Below are 22,656 nucleotides of genomic sequence, written 5' to 3'. Positions count from 1 at the left end.
AAAACAGATATATTGTCAGGTAACTGTCACAGAAGAGCAAGTACTCTGATTCTAAAAAGACAGAAGAGAATTAAATGAAAATATACAAGAATTTATATTTTGTAACATAGAAGGATTTTAAAGATAAGGTTAATGCAGAATGATTTTTATAATATGTGTGAATCTGCAGGATCCTATGAGAGAAAAAAAAAAAAAAAAAATCAAGCCTTGCTCTTGTGTCCTTAGGAGAACCTCTTGCCTGGACCTCCACTTGGATTCTATACAACTTCCACAATGCTTCACTGGGAAATACAACAGTTGCAAAGTTGCAGATTTCTACACAGAGCATATTTATGATCTGAGAGAAAATAATGAGAAGGTATAACTTAAGGCCATATCAACACTTGGAGTTGCTATTTCTTCCAACATCACCATCCTTTGAGTTTCTCCTCTTCTTCTTCCTTACCACTGCAGAACTTCTCCCTTACAGTTAGTAACACGTTTGCATGACAGAGAAAAATATCCCCATCACCACGATGATTCCAAAGTGAGAAACAAATGGAAAAGCAGCAAAGGGATATGAGCTGCCAATAGCAAACATAAAGGGATTGCTCGTATACCTGCTCCAGATGACCAAGTAAAAGGTACAAAGATTTTTTGAAGCAGTAAACTGCACAGGGACACTTTTTGCTGATCCAGATCCCAATCTAGAAAAAGTATCACATTCCCACAGTTTGGAGAAAGGGTCAGGTGCTGGTAGATGTACTAGCACTAGTTAAACAGTCACATTTTCTACACCACAAATAAAGGCATCATAGTTTGTCTTGAAATTCTGCTCTTTGTTAAATTCTTGCAGCCAGAGCTGAGTATGTTTTCACTTATACAAGAAAAAAATATATAGATCAGCTGCTACAACAGCAGAGTTGGAAGAGGTGAAATTCTCTACTACCTCTGAAACTTTGCAGTTGTTCTAACCAACAAAGGTTAATAAAAGCAAAATGTTTTAAATATAAAAGCTTTAGATTTATTGCCTCCATAGTGTGTTCCAGCTAACTTTATCATTCAGTCACGTAAGTATAAAATAATGACTTGCAGTTGCACCTTCTCAAACAATGAGGCAAAGGATTATGGCAAGGAGCACAAGCAACTTTTGCTGAGAACAGAGACTCTACCTAATAGGCTAAGGACAAACAAAACCTTTTAAATAGAGTCATCCAGACAAAAACTCTCAGCCTTTAAAACAATATGACAGTATAATAGCTTTTCCTCTCACAGTGTTCCTATAAAAAAAAAACTTCATTACTCAATAATAATTAATCCCATGGTTCCCCCTGATGGAAGTGCCAAAATTGCTTGAACTTTTCCTATCCAAATTAATTGCAGATCAAGCAGCACTGAAGTCTAGTTGTCCAAGATTTATTTACTGTTGAAACATACTGTAAGCGTTGTTTAATTCTCCCACTTTCTGAATAGCTGGCTATGGAGATGGAAATACTCATCATGTTTATCTGTTCTTGGATCCGTGTTATTAGTCCTTGTAAATGCAAACCAGCATTATCACATTCTAAACACCTAAGCAAACTATCAGCATTGGAAAACAAAAATGTTAGTCTGGTGTGGAAAAACGTTGAAAATAAAAAGGGCATGAGTCTTTCCCCCCCCCTCCCCCCCCCGCTATTCACATTTAACAAAGGGTTCTATGGAAAATATATTTTGAAATATCAATTAGGAAAAAAAAAAAGTTGCTGAGTTGACATTTGGTTTCTAAACAGCTGGAGAGAAACACATTCACCTGTGAGTCGTCAAGAAAAAATAAAGAGCATATGTGTTTCAGTTATTTTTATGTTCAACAGAGTTCAAGGAGAGGTGGGCTTACAAAGAGTGTATCTAAATAACAAAAGCAAGGAAGAGCAGTGGGTTTTGGGAAGAAAATTTATCTTTTCTCAAGAGAAAGAAAACACCCACGACTGCATATTACACGTACTCAGCCTAGGAGTCGGATTCTGCAAAGTGTTAAGTGTACTGGCTTGGTTCCAACAAACCACTTAATCACGTACTTAACTTTAACTGCATCCACAGTCCTGTAGGACGTGAATTAGACTGACCTGAAGAAGACTACTTTAGAATGCTTGAAGTCACATGCTTGTAACTCCTACTGGATTGAAGGAAATAGGCAGCCTCTAAAACCTCCTGTTATTTGAAAGGTAAAGGCAAAAATTCTTACAGTTACAGCTGAGGGAAATTTCATTTGAAAATGGTGTGTATCTGAAGTCAGTTTTCATGAAAGTTTTGCATTACTCACTGAGAAAAAAAAATTCCAAAATATTGGTCCTCCCTGTCCTGCTACTAAGCACAGGAAGAATAGCAGCTCACACTCTTTCAAACTTTTCTCTTTCTCTATTCACCAATTTCATTTGGATTTCTTTTTTTTTCATTCTAAAATTCAGGGAGTTTTATTGTAGGATTTTGAGGAATTATAAAGCAGCAAGAAGAAAAAGCGATGGGACGAGACCTTGTTAGGTTTATGGTAGGAAAAAAGGGAAGAATGAGGAAGGCATAAAAACGTCCACACGTTATAAGTCTGAAATTAAAATATTTGTAGCCTCAATAAATTAAATTAAATATTTTTGTTTAATGTGCAAGTGTGAGGTTGCATTTTCTGATTTCTGAAGCTGTCTTTACAATCAGAATTGGCACTAATTTAAAATAGATCAGTCCTCTGAAACACCAGAGGTCCAGAATAAACACTAGTAGCACAAGAATTGCAAATGCAAGCACAACAGAGGAGCCAAGTCTATCTGAATGAGCCTAGAGAGTTCTGCTTCCTGCTAAGCAGTGCCCATTTCTCCTATAACCGTGCTCCACTTTCTTGCAAGACAGCTGGCACTGAACCACCGCCTAAGAGTCAGTGTTCTGGCCTTTAACTGCCATTGCTACAACTTAATGAAGGTGCCTGCATAACCTGATCCCATCATGTGTTGTTGGTGCACAAATCCCACTATCCAATACTCCAGCCAAAGAACCCTCTAACATGTTCTCCACCTAAAACAAGAGGTCTATACTGGGTCCATGGCAGAATTTTAAACTATTTATTATAAACAATTCTGAATCTAACAAAAAAAAAAAATATAGAGAGCGCGCGAATAGAATTGGAGGTCAATAGTTTAAGGGCTTACCTATAAAATGTGGAACAGAATAAAAACATCTTATCAGTCCAGACTATTTGTCAGTTCCCACTTTCAGGTATTTCTCTTCCTCATCTGAGATGCATGCTACTAACTGTTTAAATACGGTGACATGCTGTTATACTGTTGACTGCATCCCTGAGAAGTCTGTGTGCCTGTTCCCTCACCAGAAGTACAACAAATAAAATGTCAGCATGACCCAAAAAGTAAGTGGGCTCGCAGAACACAGTCTAATTCTTAAATTACTATGAAAAGAGGAAAAAAGTTACAGTGCTTTTGAAGTAATGTCTTTTTAGATGGAAAAGTCTAGAAGAAGCATAGTTCATACATCATAGTTCAGATGGGGAATTAACTAGCAACTACTTTTAGCAATGCAGATTCAGCCCCTCCAGGAATCCCAGCATCAGCCCCACATAATGACTGCTTTTGACATGGAAGATATGGGAGGCTTTTCCCAAAACATCAAGCTGTTCCCTCCCTAACTCCTTCCAGTATTTCTGTTAGTGTCGATACTAGTTTGAAAATTTAATAAGCCTCTGCCTTTATGTGTGGTAAAAGCAAACCTTGATTCTATTTCCTGCTTACAAAAAAAAAAAATCACTCTGAAGAATGATACATGATAGTGAATGATAGTGGATAGTCATATCTAATGAGAAAAACTTGAGAAAGCAAGGTAGTGAATGCAAACAAATGTGATTAAAGAAAGCTAGTCCAACCCCCAAACCCAACCTCCCCTTATCCACTAAACCATGTCCCCTCTGTGGCTCTTGAACACCTCCAGGGAGAGTGACTGCAGCAACTCCCTGGCCAGTTTGTTCCAATGTATCACCACTCTTTCTGAGAAGAAATGTTTTCTAACATAAAACCTGAACCTCCCTTGGTCAACTTGAGGCCATTATCTCACATACTATCACTGTTACCAGGGAGAAGAGGTAGATCCCCACCTCACCATAACCTCCTTTCAGGCACCTGTAGAAAGCAATAACATCTCCCTGAACATCCTTTTATCCTCTTCTCCAGACTGAACAATTCCCTTCAGCTTTACACTATTTAAGATGGAAAAAAAAAAACCAACAACCAAAAAAAAAAAAAAAAAAAAACCCACTCTCCTATCAAAAATTGAAATAGATGACAAGATTATTTTTGACGCTATTAGTTCTCCATCAGAAACTAAAAATGGCCTCATTTAACTTTTTCCATTCTGACAGAATGGCAGTTCTGATAACGGTATGTTGAGCAGTCAAATCCCCATCTGAACGAACTGAATCAAACACATGCCCATTTGCCTACATTTGCACGGGAATTAAACCACTGCACTTACAGAAACCTCATTATCTAGGCTCAAGAGGCAAATATCAGTTCCAAATCCCAGGCAATGTGCTAATAAAATTTGACCTATACTGTGATAGTTTTCCAAGCACTCTTAAATCCATCCTTCTCCCTGTAGTGGACTGAGAAAGGGTAGTATGTAGCACAAATAAACATCACTCAGCTCTAGAATTACTGCTATAGAGAGCTCTGCATGGCTGGCATATTTTCTGTGTTGCTCCCAAAGCAGCAGGCATCTCCCTTTGTTGCTGATGCAGATTGTTTCCAATCTCTCAGCGTGCCTTTCTTAGACACTTGCTCCTGAAACTTAAAAGGAAAACAGTGCACACTTAATTTGAAAAATGCTTCGCAGATTTCAGAGCAGAAGGGGCTGGGTAAGTTGGAGGGGGTAAAAGAAACAGTTTCACAGTATTATTGAGGCCATGTGTGACAGGCTAAATGAAACCTTCAGTCCATTCCGTCACAAGTTATTTTCACTTCTTACAATTTGCACAGGCAAGTGGGTGGCCATACGTCTAGCTGTTCTTGTTTTTCAGCAAATAGAACTAGGAGGGTTTTAATTTTTTTTAATAGTTCTGCTCATAGCTGCTATGCCTTTATTGTTTTCAGATTGACTATGTGCAACTGAACAAGTTTCCTCATTAAACACAAACAAAAAAGCAGATGATGATCATGCTGCTTGCTGCTGTGAAATACTTCTATGTATCGGGCTAGATTTGTCTTTCATTCTGCTAACAGAAAGGTCATTGTTGTGGTTTAACTCAGCAGGTAGCTCAGCACCACACAGTGGTTCACTCATCCCTGTCTCCCAGTGAGATGGGGAGAGAATCAGGAAAAAAAAATGAAGTAGAATTTATGTGTTGAGATAAACACTATTTACAAAGACAAGAATGGAAGAGGAGGAAAAAAAAAAAGTAGTAATGATTATACATACAATCATTTTTTCATACATTTTTTTTCAAGTTTTTTTCCACATGATGTTATATAGTATGGAATATTCCTTTGCATGGGTTAAGTCAGCTGTTCTGGTTCTGTTCTCTCCCAGTTCCTCATACCCACCAGCTCCCTTGTTGGGGGGGCAGTAGGACAAAATGAAAAAACTTGTGTGCCCTTGGCTCTCTATGGCACTGCTCAGTAATAATTAAAACATTGATGTGTTATCAACATTGGGTTTTTTTTCCTAGAGTCATAACATATATCATATGTTATGATGCTATGTATATGATGATATGAAGAAAATCAGCTCTGTTCCATCTGAAACCAGGACAGTCATGCACTGTCTTACACATCACAGAATCAGAGTGTAAATGCCAGACTTTCTCTAAGCTATTTTGGAGAAAATAAACAATCTGAATAAGCTTGATAGTAAAAACAATAAGCAAGACTCTTTCCTTTTCACCTTCTAAAAATAGTCAAGACTGAGATAAACACAAATACATTTTTTTTTCCCTGTACTTAAAGTATGGTGCAGGGCAAGGATAGGACTGTTTTCATAGTCCATCAGACTAAGAGAGGATACCTAACTAAAGTATCAGTTGCAGTGACATAAGTAGTAATTGGACTGCACCCTAAATAGCAAATTTGGAGAAAAGAGTCCCAGTGAGACATAAAAGAGCTTCACTTCTCCAGTTTGTCTCACAGCTTAATCTGTTAAAATGGGTTTCTCCTTCTGCCTTTTGATTAACTATATTATCTTTTCAGTTTCCAGGCACATTCAAGCTGCAGAAGTAGGTAATATACTCAGTGATCAAGTTTCCCCTGAGAAGTAGGAGTGGACCTCCATAACCTTAGGATTTCACTGCTTCACTCCTCCAATTTGAGCTATTCAACATTTCTCAATGAGTAGAAAACATCATTTTTCCCCTCATTCTAAAGCAGCTGGCCAATACAGAAAATCAATTGTTCGGGAATAAAGCATTAAATTCGTACAGATTTCTAATATTTACTACAAAAAAAAATTTCAACAATGGAAAGTGGAAAGAGTTCATCAATGAGATATTGAATTGGAGATCTGGTAAAAAAATCACTTAATCTACTTTTCGTTTAACTAGACAGTAGTCAAGATGCACTCTGGGGTAAGTATTGAGAATACCATTCTTCATAAAAGGGCCAACTCACGTGAAAGAGCTCAGTCCCTGCACAATAGATTTTGCACCGTAATGTTACTCCCAGGGAGATGGCCTTCTGGAAATTGATATTCCAGACTCGAAATTGTGCTACCATAAAACTTAAAAGTCTTTATAGAGCATAAAACATACACACATATGTCAGGGACAAAAAAAGGAAGCTGGGTCAACTTGCTTCTTTTTCACTACCCTGGTCCTATACTTCTCATTTCTTTATCCAAATATCAATCTTTTTTCATGCTAGTCAGTCTCTATCTCATTTTAAGATCTTTACCAAAGTCATACCAATTTTATCTCCCCACCAGAACATAAACTCCCATTCCAAGCACTCATTCTGTACAGGCTTCCTTTTTGTGTCCTGTTTCTTACCTCGGCATGTCTTGAACTCCCTATATGACTTTCATCTAATCTTTATTTTCGAAATTCTAACTAGTCTTTCATCTCTACCTGTAACTGAATGCACTAAACTATTCCAATTCAATAGTCTTTTAAAATACTGTAATCAAATTCTTAATTAACTACTTCTTCCAGTGCAGACTGAGTATTAGATTTATGCTATTTGAAATCAGTGTATGGCATCAAAAATATACAGCCCTTCTCTAAGAATTGTACCCAGTTGCTTGAATCTGCAATGCAAAGCCAACAGTCACAATGTTTTACCTGCTTTTGACTGCTCACACATGCCTTTAATTTACCATCAGTCTCTACAATACATTTTTGATCTAATATCGTTGCATCTCTGGGAGAAACCATCTATACACATATGTATGCATATTATTTGTATGCTCAAATATACAATATAAAGAACAAATAAAATTCAGTGTTGTCAGTAATTCTTTCTAAAATTAAAGGCTTCAAAACCAGTTTGTGATTCACTTAAAAAGCCAAATTCTTGATCTGCACTTTGGTTTGAGAGGTAACAAAATTCGAAAAGATGAGACCCAAGAGGTGGTTTCACTATACATCTATATTTTAGAGAACTGAATATACTTTCATACTCAGTTGTAGAGGGACAAATGAAACATCTCCACCTTTTCATCTATAAACTTTAATTTTTGGATAATCAGGTAGTCCTGTACTCAATTGCATTCTAACTCATAGAAAAGTTAAAAAAAAAAAAAAAAAAAACAACCCGGTACCACCTTCACTACACTCTAGAAAACTCAGGTCTGACTGGCCAGGGCTTACCAGCACTGTCAGGAGAAGGGAGAACCAATTCTCAACACTGGGATTAAGATAATTTAGTTTAGTCTTTTCCAAATAAGGCTGAGATAGCATTACTAACGAATGCACTATGGAGTGAATATCATCAAGGGCAAAGGACTGCCAAAGCCAAAGATCCACACTGACATAAAAGCAAAAGGAGGAAAGGATATGTAGGAAGTTTTTCTGTGGGTAAAGGAAAATGATTTTCTCCTCAGAATCAGTTTGTTACATCATAAATTACACTTATTTATATTGTACAGGACAACTCAAAACCTACCTTAGGAATCACAATTTGACATGTAATCTATTTCTTTCTTCTCTGGATAGCAAGTTAATAGAACAATGATGTAACATATGAAGTGGCAAATTTTATTTAAATACATACCCAGAATGAAAGAATTCAAGATTCACAAGAATTGTGAGAGCACACATATACGAGCATAGAAACCCTCTTCATCCTTAAGATTCAGGTACCATACAATGCACACAAGCCTACAGGAGATAAACTGCACAGCATCATTGCTGTAATTTGGTCCAAAATCTGTACAGTTCATTCTGTACTATATGCAGAAGTTAATCTCTCATTTGCTTTCTATTCTCTATGTGCAGCAATCTTCTGCTTCTTCCTTTCATTAATAACCAATACTAATGCAACACAAGACAAAGAAAGAACATCCCAAAGCCCATAGATCACAGTCATCTTAGTACCTTAGCATCTCCCAGGAAATGAGAAAGCAGATGAGGATCATCAAGACCTGGATAACACCTCATTCTCTAGTGGGAGTTCATTAAGCAGCTCCATTGCTGCATTGCTCAGCACCTTCACTCTGCTTTGATTTAATAAACCAGATATTTCTAGACTTTCATGTTAAGAGGTAAGGACAGAATTTAACTTAAATGCTATCACTCTTTTATATTTTACTTTCTTATCATGACATCAGAACAAGCACTTTACTTTTGTTTAACTTTATCCCAATGGAACACAGCACAGGGGAAAATTATGTCAAAAGTGAACAAAGAGCATCAATTTATACACCAACAAATCATGCTATGTTTCAACAAATGTATGACGGATTTGGGAGTTTCCTTCACCCTGAGCAGCTGTAACAATAAAAGAGCAGTGATGTAACGTTCATCAATAAAACTTGCTAAAGAATCTTTTCTTACAGACAGATGTAGTACATGCAAGAGACACTCATGACAAACACACATTTTGCTATGCTTGCCTTTTTTCAACATATGTTTGATACATAATGAATACCTGTTTTTCAATAAGTATGAACACACTATGCCACCAAACTCTTGTTCTTAAGTGAAGTAAATATAGAGATACAGTAGAAACATCCAAAAATAATACAATAAAGCATAGCATAGATATCACAGCAATTCATTACATCACAGATCTCCTCTGGAGAACTCAGGTAAAAAGTAGCTTGGGAAACAATGAGTAATTGGTCAAGACTCTAAACAGACGTGAGGGAATTTCTCATTGCCCCATTTAAGACGTCTGCAGGAAAGAGTACTTCAGTCATGTTTAAGGACCCAGTGTTTTAATAGGTATTCAGCATAGCATATAAACAAACTGAACAATTTGCAATGGCCAACAATTCATTGTTGGCTCATACTTCAGATTCATATCTGTAAAAAGAAGACCAACAGAACATGCCAAGGGACAGTAAGATAGCCAAAAGCCTAGAGGTTAAAGAAAATGAGGAAAGGACACAGTGTTCCTCAGCCTGGCTAAGTAACATCTGCCAGACATGAGCATGAAATTAAACAGAGAAGCTGAATTACTTCCAATGTACAGATATTGCCCTCGTGAAATGGGACAGGTGACCTACAACATAAAAAATGCACTTAACTGTAAACACTAGAAAGTGATGCTAAAAACATGAAAAATAAAAGCTGTTCTCAGATATGCAGTGAAAGGCATGCTGACATAATCAAAGGGAGGAGAAGAAAAGAAAAAACACCTACCTCATCCAAAGGCTGCACCATTAAATTACAAAGATTTTTTTTAAAGGCAAAAAGAACACCACATACTCAGAAAAATTCAGAAGAATAGTATTTATTAGAAAATCATGGGCCACTGTGTCTGAAAGAAAAAAAAAAAAGCTTTTCAGTTTATTCTACTATTCCTATTAAAACTCAGGGCCCCCAGTAAAAAGTTTTTAAAAATAACTTCCTTGCCTTACATTGCTTCAGCTTCACCAGTGTTAAGCAAAACTTGCTCTCACAGCCACTACTTGAAGCACTGTGGTGTTAATCTCTTCCTTGTGTGAGAGTAGAGCTTGAGATCATGCAGAACGATGTGGTACTTGTCAAAATTCTCAACATAAGCTCTGCCTTAGTTCAAACAGGAATGAAGAGGAAAGTGGTAGAAATTAACTTAATAGTAGTGGGTGACAAGGATTGCTGGGAGGCTGTGCACACATTCCATCCAAGCAGCAGCATCTATAGTAATGGTGGTTCAAAACATAAGTTTACTCTTCAATAAACTTCTCTCAAATAAATATAAAGCATTTTTGGCTCTCAGTGAATTCTGTGTCCAGAAAGAGATGCGTTAGATGGTAAAAAAATTTAGCCAGATTTTTCTCTTTTCCCACTTGAAGTGCTTGCAGTAGAGGTTAGCAAGCCAGTTGTACTTTGTAGCTCTTTTCCACATAGAGTAAAACTGCTTGGCATAAAGGCAAGCAAAAGAAACAAAGAACCTGTGGAACGTGAAGCCAAGTTTTCAGCTGTCACAGGCAATCGTGCAACTTCAGGGACGTTTCACATAATGGCAATCACACAACTGATAACAACTGAATAGGAGCTGTGCAATATGTAGCTACCCAATAGCTAGCTGCTATAACCAATTATGATCGTAGACTCTTAGGTTGAAATATTCTACAACTCCAAGTGAAAGGCACTATAAGCCAGAAAAGCACTGATTTTTTTTTTTTTCCTCCTTTTGGAAAGTTAACAGTCCTCAGACATAAGAACTTATGTACCTATTTTCGTTATTGTTTTTGGTATTTTCACAACTGTCCATAACATTTACCGTAGTAGCAACCCAAGAATTCAGAATTTCTACCATATTAACAATACAGACTATGACTCTAAGGGGCACTACAATAGAACAGTTAGCATCAGAAAACTGAAGATGATCTTTCCCCTATCAGGAAAAATAAAAAGAGAGAGATGGAAAGCAGAGAATGAACAAAGTCAGTTCATGTAAGGACAAAAGGCTATAAAGATACACATTTTATTCCAAATTGATTATATATTTATGGCTTCAATAATTTCTTTCCAAAATGAATATACCATTTGCAAGCAGAAGTCGACATGACGTTTTACTTATAAGATCCAAAAGCAAAGATCTGCTTTAGAAAACATTCTTTGGGTAGGTAGACTTCACACAAACACTAAAGCAATCATTTAAAATCCAAAGTAGAAAAATTTAAGCCAGTGTAAACTGCTTCTAAGACTGGCTAATCCTTAGAAACTCACACAATATTTGGGAGATGTGCTTTTTTTTTTTTTTTTTTTAGCCTAGTCTCTGGGCTACTAACATCTTAAATGAAACTCCTGCCTTGATACTTCCTGAGTAAATTGAAAGGGAAATAGAAGTCCTACAAAAAAAACTTCTGTTGGCAATTAATCTGTTTACTCAGACATCTTACAAATGTCTAATTTATTCTCATTATTTATTCTCTTAAGTAGAATGGATCGATTATTCTTTCACTCAAAACAATGGCATTAATCCTGTTGACTTCAATTAGAGAAAGTTCAAGTTTTCCATAATTGCAACTCCATTTACTTTTCTTTTAGTAATCTGTTTCAGTGACAAGTAAAAAGAAAAGTGTCAGACATACAAGTTCCTCCATATGTTTTTAATTTGACAGAAAATGGTGTATTGCAACATTACAAAATTTCACTGCTACCTGTATGATTTTGATACACTTCACTGTGTTAAAATCAAAATCATTTATTCTAACCACTGTTAAATGTGCTGGAATAGAGATACAAAGACTCTAGTGGAGTGATGTATAAAATATTTAATGCTCTCCTCCACTTGGAGCCTGGTACCTGAGGGTTTTTTTTATTATTATTTAAACTGCAATCTGTTCTTAATAATTTTTGAATTTATAGCAGAATTTTCTCTAAGGTTTCACAGACACTCAAGATACAGAAACTATAGAATACACAGGAAATACTTATTTTTTAAAGAAATGAAGAAAGAAGGCAAACCAGGCAATGGCATTTGAAGTTACAGCTACTATTCACATGCTTTGGAATCTGAATAAAAAACTATCACAAGACTATTCTCTTGACTCTGTAAAAGAAGGAAATACATAAGTAGTACCACTACTAGTCAAAATGAGTTCCTGGATAATGTAGTTTAGTCAACAGTATTTTCAATAACAGTATCTGTCCACATTATACCTGCACAGTGATGTTTTGGCAATTTTTGCATATCAGAGCTAGAAAAGCCTCTTCGAGATTCAGGACAATGGATTTCTTTAGAAACCCACGACTATTGCATCCCACAACTGAAGTTCCACCATGGTTCTCTAGATGAAGTTGGAAAATAACAGAAACTATTTTCTTTCTCATTAAGAGAACAATTGCCACTCTCATTTTCTCAAGTTCCCATGGAAATATTCAGTATTACACAATATTAAAAGCTTTTAGACAGATTTACCTAGGTTGAAAACATCTACATGTTTTCTGTCTCACTCTGTGTGAGAGTTTATCTCAATATACTTTGAGAAGAAATTGATTTTCAGATGTGAGAGTTATTGCAAGTGAAGTTATTTACAAAGAGAACACTTGCAACCCTGAATAAATATCTAAAAGCAAAGGGGTTGTCTCATCTACTCTGTTTGAGAAGCAACAGTGGCCTACTGTTGGAAAAAAAAAAAAAAGTTGCATTGCTTTTAAAAAGATGTTTTTGAGAATATACTACACACATCTGTCAGTAACTGCAAAAAACTGTGCATAGAAATTGCTCCTGCACAGATCTTTCACAGAAGGAGCACTCTGGAAAACAGCTGGGGAAGACATATAGCACTGATATGAAAGTATATTTCATTTACTTTATTTTTTCCAGATGAGCCAGTAGCAGAACTTAAGCATGTACCAGTCTGAGAATTTTGGAATGGTTTAGATGGTAACAGATCAGTGAATATTGCTGACAGTAAATGTTGATGTGCAGCACTGTTTTTGATGCTATGCTGGAAGAGGAAGGACTTCACACTGTAATGTAAGAAGAATGGGAATCTTAAGCAATTAAAGGTACAAAAGAGGTTTACTCTCTGCATGTGTTGTGGCAGCTAGCTTCTAAACTACTGGAGCAAGCAGACCTAAGGTTATTTTACTGACACTCTTGAAATGCTTATTATGTCACTCAGCTGTTATCTCTTAGCACAACTCTATTAACCCATTCATTCGATGGCAATAATTTTAGAGTTATAGGGATGTCAATGACACATCCTTGGAAATTCCTCCTTCCTTACAACATAATTATCTGTTTTGCTCTTCTGCCTCCCCAAGCAACAACCTGCACATTCCTCAATCAAAATCTGTGTCCACCATATCCATGTGGAACCATTTATGCAGGGTGGAGGTCAGGGGTCTCAATCTGACCCAATGCTGTTGATACACAATAGCACAGCTGTCAAGGCATGTAAAATGACTGACCAAAATGTTCCTGACTGACACAAATAAATGTATAAACAGGATCAGACAAAAGATGAAAATACAGTCTTAGATTAAACATGGTTTTGAAATTCTAAATGAAAACATCAAACTAAATTTACCTCACTTAGAGTTAAGGCAAAACTCTTATCCTATGGACACAAACACTTTCAAGGAAATGGGAGAAACGTTCACTTTTATTGTACCTAGATTAAGTCCAAAATGTGTGCAAACACACTAGTGAACAGTACTTCAAGAACATATTGCCTGCTCGCTTCTTAATCATTTGTGAGGAGAAGGGAAAATAATAACAATTTAGGAATAAAAGCTTTTGGTAAAGTATTACAAGTATACCATTTCATTTATCAAATTCCTTCTCCCCCCAAAAAAGATGAATTATATAAAGATGCATACAAGTGAGAACTTAGTCTTGCATTTTCAAAGTAGAATGTTTGAGAGAAGATCTGGAATGAGGTATCTAATAGTTGGAGATACCAGCATCTCTCCAAGTTACTTAAAGTTGAGATTTTGGATCCTATTTTTGCACACTAAGAGTCTGAAAATTTGCATGTAATATTTCTGTCACTAACAGCAAATATAAAAGGAATTAATAAATAAATGGGAACTATCCCCAAGATATTAAAGGGAAAAGGCAAACAGCACACTTTTTCAGTGTTGTAATTAGCCATAGCACATCTTCTCTGGAACAACTATCAAATATACTGACATTTCAAGCCTTTATGACTAAGATTCTAAGTGACTAAGAATTTCCATAAATATACTGAAATGTTACAATCCCAGGTTATTTATATATATTATGTAGCATAATATTACTATTTTAAAATATATTTGTTTAATAAGAGTTACCGGAGGTCCACAGCTGAATGAAGCAGCAAGCAGTATTGAATATAGTTGGAATCCTCAGGTGTTATTCCCAGATTCATCTCATGTTTTCAATCTCTGTAGACCTGAAGAAGCTCAACACTTCTTGAGGACAACTTTCTCAGATAGTTGCCTTAAATGACAACGACTTTTTGATAGTTCATTCGTATGGATTCTCAAAAAAACCTCACCACAGAGTTGCGTCTGTAGACCATAGGCATATATGTCCTGCAGAAAGAGAAGGAAAAGCCAAAGGATGTCTCTTTCTTTCCCCTCTTTTCTCCCACTCAAATCTTCTCATAAGCATACCAGAAACAGATATATATATATATATATATATAACTTAAAAATAAGGCTTCTGAAGGTTGTACATGCTTTATCCACAAAAGAAAATTGCATCGCTTTAAACAGGATTGTAAAAGCACAAATGTGTCTTTTGGTTTAACATCAAGTATGCTTCATCCAGGAACAGGTTTGAGATCAATCAGAATAAAGACAGACAAATGTACATACAACTGCGATCATCGCTTTGTAAACTCACTACTTCCAACTCCTCATTATTGCCTCCTGTTGAACACAAGGAGCCTCCTCTGTGTTTCAGAGCTAATGCAGACTAGTTTAAACTGACAGTGTTAAAGCCGATAAATTAACCCATTTTACCTTGCACTGAAGCAAACTGGACCTGCTTACACATGCAATTCCAGCATCTCAAGGTGACAGTAAGTTCTGAGTGAGAGGCAAGAATAAAAGTCTGGATAACATTTAAAAGTTAGATTGTCATCACACCCCACCTTTACAGTGTTCATAGTTCCTTAAATCACTTCAAAAAACAGTTTCAGTTATATTCAATGGTTTTGTGATTTTATTTTTATTATTACATAAACCACAACAAACATTACATGCTTAATGGCTGAAATCAATACCCATCTTGCACTGTCTGAAAAGAAAAGGAAATTTAATATATTTCTTTTGAGTATATGAACAGATTTTTCACAAGGACGGTGTTCTGAATGGCTTCCTTCTATTGATTTTTTCAAAGTACCTTCTTAATGCCTAATACAAACTTTGAAATCTGTAACTAAACACATATTCATCTGAAAGATAATGACATGGCACTCTGCAGAAAAATTACTCACTTGAAAGACAAAAAATGATCCAATTGTTCATATGCCAAAAGGCAGTGAGCTATCAAGAGTCCCGTGCACCATACCATGTAAAAACAATTGTGGGGTTCTCTGCCTAGAAGACATTCTGAGGGCAAAAATCAATCATCTGGAAAGCACACGTTTAGATGTTCTCTGGGTTTATTATTCTGACTTTGGCTGGAAGGTTGATAAAGATTCTGGAAACTGCAAAAGCAAATCTATTTTTTTTATTAGAAGTTTTGGCAGCAGGCTAGGTGCGTGCTTTACAGTCAGAGAAGGGTGGGGGGGAATGGAGCACTGAAAAAGTTCCAGTCACAGCACCGAGTTCCAGCACATCTGCTGGAGCAGCAAGCGCTGTGATTTCTGAGAGGCTTGTGGTTAACCTCATGGCACAGAATGAATTATTCCCCAATTCCGTCCTTCATTAAACCACCCAATCTCTGAAATGTGTCAATGAAATCAACACATGGCCAGCTACTAATCAGCAGTACGATGGTCCATCCCCACGATGCTCTGATTTTGGCCAGAACACATCAGAGCTTTTTGTCCTATATGATTTTAAGTTGTTTATATTGTACCCAGCCTAGCCGTATGAATAAGTTATCACGATTTAATTAAAACAGCCTGTATATACACAGATTAATACTGGATGTCATGCAACATGCCATCTAAGTGCAAACAGTTTTCAGGCCCTCACAACACAAATTGCAAAATATCTGTCAGATAAAATATTGCATTGTTTAAAATGTCCTGATTTTGAAGGGGAAGGACTGCTCACAGCAGAAGTTGCAAAACACAACAATAGGGCTAATATACCATATGGGCAGCACTCAGGAAATTTCTACAAGAAAGCCATAGGACAGAAATGACTATAATGCTGAAATATTTTGGTATGAAGACTTCTCTCCCTCCTGTGTGTTTTGCAAACTCACAACATCAGCCATCAGAAACGATTGCTATTATTTGACAATAGCACACAAGTAGCAAAGAGGGAGAATAAACATGACAGGATTTTTTACTGAACTAAAACCAAATAAAGAAGTGGTATGTAATCTTGGGCTACCGTTTAAATTAAGCTTTTCCCAGCTCTTCACTTATTATATTCTTCTTGCTTCTTAAGTGTTCAAATCGAGAGGTCTGATTTACAGGAGCTTCGTGTTAATGACTGCAATAGGTATTACAGGGAGCTGGGCTCTGAACAAATGAAGCGCTATTAAATACTAAGCTCCATGAGAAATCAACCTCTGGGCAACTTCAGTTAGGCACCTCAAGCCAGCCATTACAGGCTCTGAAGTCTTATGCCTCCTTCCCCCATCTTTTATAATCAACATATCATTGAACAGGGAGGTGAAGAATTGCAAGGGTTGTGTAATGAGCAAGTTGGAAAAGCTCATAAATAGTATAAAATCAATAAGGCACATGAATTACAAGGAATAAGAATCAAGCATTACTTTGGTTAGCAACTCATTCACTGAGCACAGAATATCCTCACAGTATATTTGGAAAATGAGCTAGGTATGGGGTTGTCCTATCCCCAGTAGGTTGGCCAGGGGTCCAAGGAGTCACCAGATCCAGAACTATACTTAACCATTTTAGGAGTTCAGCTAAATGCTGAGATTTTTAAAGGAAAAGAAAAAAGCAAAGATAAAATAGCCGTATTTGGTAGTAATTTCCAATTTAACAAGAGAGGAAGATTTTTGCAAAATGCATTAAGACATAGTTAATACTTTTAGTCAAGAAGCTGTTTCCCTCATATAGTTACAAGGGGTTGGAATGGGGGCGGACTGAACACATCTGCAGAAGCTAAAGATTTATGCTTTGTACAAGTGGGTGAGATGAAATACAAAGGTATAATAGTCTCTGAAAAAAAAAAAAAATTGTGCCCACATTTTTATTTTTTTAAAGAGAGTAACAGAAGTTTCATTCATCTCGGAAGCCCACTAATAAGTACCTCTGAATTTTTTTGCAGGATCAACAAGCCATTACTTGCTGACTTTCGAATGCAGATAGTGATATGTTCTTAAGTAAGATTCTCACTTCTTTCCTTTTTTTTTTTCCTTAAATAGAACATCCAAAGGCCAAGAAAAAAAGCCCAGTGTCATATGCTAAGAATGTGTGACACTAGAGGAAGCAAATACGAGCTGGTAAAATTTAAATCTGAAACCAGTTTATTAGAATAGGAAGTTCTAAGTGGCCTCATATTGCATATAGCAATACTTAGGTCGTCTATCATCAGAAAGAGGGTGTTACACATAGAGCTCAGCTTGGCTGAGCTCTCCTTTGAACATTCCTCCAGCATCCTCCTCTGTGCCTTCCTCCCAGGCGTTTTATGAACAAGTGAGCTTAAATTACTGTAGCACAGCTAATGGCCTTGGTTTCCTCACTTTTTCCAGTCTTCAACCTAACGCATTATAAATAGAGTGATGTTTCAGAAGGACTAAACATCATTTTGAAATTTAGGTCTCATCAGCTTTTTTAAATTTTGCATCCTAAAATAAACACACACATATTACTGTTCACATTTGAGATTTCATCCCACATACATAATTGCCAATTACCTATCATCATCTATTAAATACCCCCGGGTATCACTTCCCTTCTCTTCTCTACCAACATCAACAATGTGTTTCCATGGTCTTTGCCAGCCCTGTACTGCCTACTGCACCTCCAAATTCCAAGTTGCCAAAAAGAAGCTGTTTCTTCCATCAGTTTCACAACTACTAATTTTCACTAGAAAAATCTCCTCTTCATTTGCTATACATTAATTACACAGATAGCTGGGGTGAAGAGGCTATTCATAGCAAAGTGGTGGTGATGTTATATCTAAATAAAGCAAACAAAAATCAAGACATGCCTAAATAAACTCAAATGTCATTATTATTGTAACCTTGATTTTTCCCACCCAGTAACCATATGTATGTTCAGTTTTCCTCTCTTGCTCTGAGTCCTACCTGAATTAATATCTTTTGCTCCTCAGAAATTTGTTGTTTTTTTTTTTTCCATATGTTCTATAAAATTCTTAGCACAAGTACCACAAAAGTAAAGAACAAGTCCAATAGCTGTTCAGATACCAGTATGAAATAAACCTCATTCCCAGTAGGTGTGTAAACACCACAATTAATATCTCAGGCATAGTCAAAAGCAATGGATCTTATTTTTAGATAAGATATTTCTTGAGAAAAGAGCTTGATAAAGTTTGAATAAAAGTGTAATTTTGCTTCTCTTCATTATACACCTAGTCTATAACATATATCATGCCTTATCAATTATATTATAAATTATAGTTTGTAAGTCAAAGCTGTCTGCTTTTGTAAGTCCTATAAAACATATGAAGAAAAATACTGCCTTATTTATCATATATTAAGCTACATAAAAATCATTGTTATCTTTAAGACAATAAATAAATTTCATTGGTAAATAAATATTATTTTTTGCTGCCATTTATAAGTTGGCTCTTGTGAGCTTATTTACACAAATTAAATAATTACTCAACATAGTTCAAAAGCTCAATGAATTAAAACTCCAAATAAGAAATCAAAACCAAAAGCCATACATAGCAGGACTAGGGAAAGCCTGGGTCCACTGCTGAATGAGGTGGGTGCCCTAGTAAAAGAGGACACTGAGAAGGTGGGGTTATTGAACACCTTCTCAGCTTCAATCTTTACTGCTAAGACTGCCCCTTGGGAATCCCAGTTCCTGGAGGTAAGAGAGAGAATCACGGGAATGGAAGACCCCCACTTGGTCGAGAAGGACCTGGTTAGAGATCATACAGGCAAACTCAATGCACACAAATCCATGGGACCCATGAGTGCTGGCATAAGCGATTGTCAAACCATTCTCTGTCATCTGATATGATCCAGTATTAGATGGGTTGTCCTTGCTCTAACATCTTGTAGTCTCAGGATAAGGATGGCATGTTCAGAAAGGGACTTGATCAACTGTACCGTGCTCATTTCTGTTTAGAAGACATTTTATGCCAAAACTGACATTAAAATTCTTGAGTGCTTTGTACTTAGAGAAGGCAAATAAGACAGTCCAAAGCAGTGTGGTAAATGCTTTAAGCATTCTGCTAGATCAATTCTGCATTTGCTGTGTCCAGTGTAAAAATTAATCTGTCCCAGAGCACGGCTAGGGCTTTAAGCAAGCTGAGTAATACTAGAGCATTTGAATATCCCCAGCACAGTCATATACAAACTCACTATACAAAATTTTCTCGTCCTCTTCGCCATTGTAATTTCTTGTCCCCATGATTGTAACAGTGCGAATCATAAAGCGACAGCTGGAATCATATCAAAGTGTAAAGAAAAAAAGAATCATTTGAGAGGTATTTTTTAAATAAGAGCAGTTATTTTATTCAGCTCACCAACACCTTCATGGTTTTACATCAGCAGCTGAGGAACAGTGGTGCTGCAAAGCAAAGGTAGAAAAAAAATGCAATAAGCTGGTGTTGTCACTGGGTTTTACACACAAGCCAAAGTTGATTGCAAAAGATCAGCAGAATAGGAGCATCAACAGTCAACTAGAAAATTATGGAATTTAGTGTGGTGTAGAGCAGACAACAAGTTTGGGGCTTTAATGTCATTCATAAGATAGATTTTTTTTTCCTAATGAATTTTGACAACTCCTCTTTAATCTTGCCAGTAAGTGAAAAATTATTTTTTGTCATCTTCTAAACATCCATGAGTGAGCTAATCTTCAACTGACAGCAATAAGTAATTTATTGCAATAAGTGCAGAGACTTTGTGAATTCCTTTTCATTTCTAGAGTAATCATTTGGCAAAGTAAGAAGTTGAAGTGAGTATTGATAGGACAAAAAGTCTCGTGGCAAGTAGCAGGGAGAAGAAATTCAAAGGAAGGGTGTCAAAACAAAGTGTTTAAATTTAACAGTTCTTGGCAATTACATAGGTATGTAGTTGCTCCAAAAGTAATGCCTCCTATTTATTTCCATGGAAACTACAGCAGATACAAAGAGCACAACAACACTATTTGATGGAGCAAATTCTCAGCTATAAAAACTACTTCTCAACACAGTCACCACCACTAACTGCATTTTCACCAGCTATGAATAAGAAGGGAGGTTGGGGCGAAGAGGGGTTTGGCCTCTTCTCCCTGTCAACAAAAAGGACCCGGGGAAATGGCCACAAGTTGTATCAGAGGCGGTTTAGGTTAGACATGAGGAAAAACTTTTTCTCTCAGAGAGTGGTCAGGCACTGGAACAGGCTGCCCAGAGAGGTCGTGGAGTCACCATCCCTGGAAGTGTTCAAGAGGTGTCTGGATGAGGAGCTGTGAGATATGGTTTAGTAGCCTGTGGTAGCAGTGGTAGTGAGAAGATGGTTGGACTAGACGATCTTATAGGTCTTTTCCAACCTTCTGATTCTATGATTAAGAGCCTGCATACCACACTCAGAAGCATCTGCACCAGAGAAGCAACCTAGTGTTGCTGTCACCACTGCTTAAAAGCACCATCCCCCTCCTTACTATGCTCACATCCACTGTTTGGTCTCCATCAATGGAGCATCAATGGATGCCGTTGTTTCCACATGGAGGAATTTAATGACACACCTTTGCTCCTTACTCAATTCTACATCAGATGCCATTCTGTTAGATTGTCCCTTTGCTGCCATCTGTCACACAGCAATAACATGAAAACAGAACATTGGTGGGAAGGTTCAACCTCTAACTGCCATACCACCGACATCCATCTCTGACTTTGTGGGCCAACATAATCAGGAGACATTACTTTCAAAGCAGCCTCCATATTTATGAAATAACTTGGCTCAAGGTAGGATTCATGAGGCCGCACAAATTGTCAAGCTGTTAATGACAACGTCATGTCATCCTTTAAGATTTGTTACTTGTTAGGTTTTATTCTCATAAAGTTATTATTTTTCTCAAGAAATGACAAGTACAAGCTCCGATGCTTGTAGTAGTCAGAGCAAGAAGTAAGAAGCTACCACACAAATCCATTTATAATTCTGGAATTCACTGCCACCAGATTTCAGTAAAATTCAACCTAGTCTTTTTAGGTTCCACTCTAGTAGAGAAGGTTACAAGGGTAAAATACCAGTAAACGCATTTCATTAGTAGAAAAAGAAACCACTCATAAATTCAGAAGATGAAACAAACATGTAATAGGTTCAGAATTACTTGCTAGGTTACAAATGTTGCACAGCTATCTCTATGTTAATTGCTTCACATTTAGAAAAAAGTGACCTTTTTTCTTCAGTTTCCAGAAGGTCACCAAAAGCTGAGAAGTGCATTTCTAGTCCCCGTGCTTGACACGTTTTATCTACATGAAAGATGAAGAGTTAATTGTTTGTGGAAGTTACTGAAACCTACTCACATACTCAGTATCCAAAAACACAAGCTTATCTGCCATTTGCTTTGAGGAGAAAAAAAAAATGAAATAGTAAAGTTTTTCACGAAATAAATTTTACCTCTTGGCTAAGTTGCAATTGTTCATAGAACTTCACTGAAGCAACTATGTCTAAACAAGTCCATTACAGTGCTTTATTCTATGAAATGTACTTATAAGAAGTGGGTTACAGGGTTATTGCTTTTTGAGATGCATCAATTACTATTCCTGTATCAACACAAAGTTCCCATAAAAATATAAACAAAGGAGGGAAATTATCATTTAGATACACTTGATAGTTAGGGCTGAACATTATGATGGAAAGGGAGACGGATAAAATTTGTTCTTAACAGTTTAATTTTTTTCACATTTAGCTCATTGAGGATGAGGATGGGCGAGTGAAGTTTGCCGCCGCCTAATTCAATTTTATAGGTTATTTTATATTAAACACTTGTGCTTTCATATGTTTGTGTGCACGCAAGCGTACACAGACACATCAAGTCCTAGCTAACAGTAGTTTTTCAATGATTATATCCATGCAATATTTGACAGCAACAACTTCTGACCTTCTTATTAACACTGAAAGTAATATTTTCAAAACGTTATTTTTCTTTCCTAATTTGATGTGCCGTAAAGAAACCCAAAAGATTTTTGTTTGTTTCTTTAGATCTAATTTTCTCTACTGCTTCAACCCTACAGTTTTCAGGCTGTATCTTTAAATACCATGCTCACATGTATAGTCACAGCTTTCACATGATGCCTGGAAG

The 22,656-nt window shown here is 36.6% G+C and overlaps 1 long non-coding RNA gene across 3 annotated transcripts in view; it reads right to left on the bottom strand.

Moving 5' to 3' along the window:
- LOC109367287 (uncharacterized) overlaps positions 1–14,603 on the bottom strand; it is a 64,212-nt gene extending 49,609 nt beyond the window's left edge. For 2 of the 3 annotated variants that reach the window (XR_014883003.1, XR_014883002.1), the window contains exon 1: positions 3,156–3,304. This is a non-coding gene — a long non-coding RNA (uncharacterized LOC109367287). Of the gene's footprint in view, positions 1–3,155; positions 3,305–14,374 lie in introns of those variants that run through there. The other variant, XR_014883004.1, reaches the window with a different exon arrangement.
- Between the last annotated feature and the right edge of the window lie 8,053 nt (positions 14,604–22,656).

The sequence above is a fragment of the Meleagris gallopavo genome, chromosome 4 (assembly GCF_905368555.1).
Source record: "Meleagris gallopavo chromosome 4, MGAL_WU_HG_1.1, whole genome shotgun sequence".
NCBI classification, from domain to species: Eukaryota; Metazoa; Chordata; class Aves; order Galliformes; family Phasianidae; genus Meleagris; species Meleagris gallopavo.
The sequence above is the reverse complement of the archived record's forward strand: the minus strand, read 5'-3'. Positions and strand labels throughout refer to the sequence as shown.